Here is a 2,879-nt window from a genome sequence, read left to right on the forward strand (position 1 = left end):
TCACTCGCACCGCGATGAAAGCACAGGCTTTGGCAGATCATTTGGCAGAGAATCCAGTTGATAATGAGTACATGCCACTTAGCACATACTTCCCAGATGAAGAGGTCAACTCAATAGAGGAAGTGGTTCCAGACGATTACCCTGTATGGAAAATGTATTTTGATGGGGCTGTCAATATCAAAGGAGTTAGGATCGGGGCAATCCTGATCTCACCTATTGGACACCATTACCCTGTGACGGCCCAACTTCGGTTCTTCTGTACCAATAATACGGCAGATTACGAAGCTTGTATCATGGGTTTGAAAATGGCCATCGATCTGGATGTGCATGAACTATTGGTTTTGGGAGATTCTGACTTGCTTATCCGGCAAGCCCAAGGCGAATGGGAGACTTGAGACATCAAACTTATTTCGTACAGACAATGTGTGCAAGACTGAGCAAAAGATTCAAATCCATCGAGTTCAGGTACATTCCCAGGTTTCACAATGAGCTAGCTGATGCCTTGGCTACTTTAGCCTCGATGCTCCCTTATCCATGCAACACTCATATTGATCCACTAGAAATCCAAGTTCGGAATCAACACGGTTACTGCAATACAATTGAGACAGAACCAGATGGTGAACCATGGTATCATGACATAAAACGATTCCTGAAAATAAGAGAATATCCAGAGCATGCTAAAGGAGATAAAAAAAGAACTATAAGGCGGCTCACCAGTGGTTTCTTCTTGAATGGGGAAATTCTGTACAAGAGGACCCCAGATTTAAACTTGTTGAGATGCATAGATGCTATAGAAGCAGAGCGGATCATGAGTGAAGTGCATTCGGGGGTATGCGGACCTCACATGAATGGATATGTTTTGGCGAAGAAGATTCTGCGGGCAGGGTATTATTGGCTTACTATGGAGCGAGATTGCTTCAGTTTTGTTCGCAAGTGTCACCAATGCCAGATTCATGGTGATCTGATTCACTCGCCTCCTTCGGAGTTGCATCCCATGTCCTCTCCTTGGCCTTTCGTTGCTTGGGGAATGGATGTTATTGGGCCAATCGAGCCAAAGGCTTCAAATGGGCATAGTTCATTTTGGTTGCAATTGATTATTTCACCAAGTGGGTGGAGGCCGTCACTTTCAAAGCAGTCACCAAGAAAGCAGTGGTAGACTTTGTTCATTCCAACATCATCTGTCGCTTTGGTATCCCAAAGACTATTATCACTAACAATGTAGCCAATCTAAATAGTCATTTGATGAAGGAGGTATGCGAACAATTCAAAATCATGCATTGCCATTCTACCCCTTACCGTCCAAAAGCTAATGGAGCCGTTGAAGCGACAAACAAGAACATCAAGAAGATTCTTAGGAAAATGATCCAAGGTTCCAGGCAATGGCATGAAAAGTTGCCTTTTGCTCTTTTGGGATACCGCACGACTGTTCGCACATCTGTTGGTGCAACTCCGTATCTGCTTGTATATGGAACTGAAGCTGTAATACCCGCTGAAGTCGAAATTCCCTCTCTCCGAATTATTGTGGAATCAGAGATTGAAAACACTAAGTGGGTCAAGACCCGATTAGAACAATTGACGTTGATCGATGAAAAACGGATAGCAGCAGTGTGTTTCGGCCAGTTATACCAGCAAATAATGGCACGCGCTTACAATAAGAAAGTGCGCCCAAGGCAATTTGAGGTAGGCCAGCTGGTTTTGAAGTGCATCCTTCAGCATCAGGTAGAAGCTAAAGGAAAGTTCGCCCCGAACTGGCAAGGACCCTACATCATCAAGAAAGTGTTACCAAAAGGGGCCTTGCACTTGGTTGATGAAGAAGGATGGGTACCAGACATAACTATTAACACAGATGCAGTCAAAAGATAGTATGTCTGATATATACCCACTGTAGAATTTTCATGCATTGATTTTCTCAGATTGAAGTGACGAAGGTTATCATTTGCTCGCTATTCCAAATAGGTTTCACCCTTTTGCTAATCCTTTTTGGGCAGTATTTGTCTTCCTTTGTTTCTCACTTTTTAGAACCTGTGTACTTGTTAAAAAAAAGCCAAACAACAAATCTCTGAGTCCCTGAACTACGTTCGACCTGATTCCAAAAGGATACGTAGGCAGCCTTACCCTGGGTTCGGTCCCATCAGAACAAAAAATCCATATTCCCAATACTCCAAAACTGGGGCAGAAGTTTACTTTATTTCACGGCTTTTCTGTAAAAATGGTTCCAAAAGTTGTAATTCAGTTCAAGGCTCATTTCGCCTTTTTACCTTTCAAGAACTTCTGATCGATGTCTTTTGAGAATGTTTGAAGTCCCCATGCCAAAGGCGTTGGGTAACCTCCCTCCTGCGGTATCTTATTCAAAAAAAAAAGAAATGAGAGAGTCTTATCAGTGAAAACCTGTACGGGCACTATAAGGCGACAGTGAGCAGAGAAATGAGAGAGTCTTATTGGTGAAAACCAAGATGGGCACCATAAGGCGACGGTTAGTAGAGAAATGAGAGAGGTTAGTTAGCGAAAACCTGCAAAAGGTGCTACTAGCCGAATGAGGGTCTTCGATTCTCCGGCATGAGCACAACCAAGACAAATTCAAGATGAACATTTGCGGCGGATTTTGAGAATTAGACAGCTTAGACGGATCAGGCGTCCAGTCCAAAATGCATGTCATGATTCATTGAAGTCGGCACATACCTCCAGATAAGTCTCCCTATTCCTTTACCCGAAAGGGACACCTTTTGTTTAAACACAGTTCTTTTTCACTTTCAATTATTATTCTGTTTTTACCCATAATTTTTCTTTGAGTCTCTTTCGGTCTAATCCTGCATCAAAAGCGAAGCAAAGAAATGGCTGCAAAATTAGCTACAATTCCCCCGTAATATCGAGCACAATTT

General features: G+C 42.9%; 1 pseudogene; it reads left to right on the forward strand.

The window, feature by feature from the left end:
- Positions 294-1,863, forward strand: LOC109218279 (annotated as a pseudogene).

Source organism: Nicotiana attenuata, chromosome 2 (genome assembly GCF_001879085.1).
Source record: "Nicotiana attenuata strain UT chromosome 2, NIATTr2, whole genome shotgun sequence".
In the NCBI taxonomy this organism is placed as follows: Eukaryota; Viridiplantae; Streptophyta; class Magnoliopsida; order Solanales; family Solanaceae; genus Nicotiana; species Nicotiana attenuata.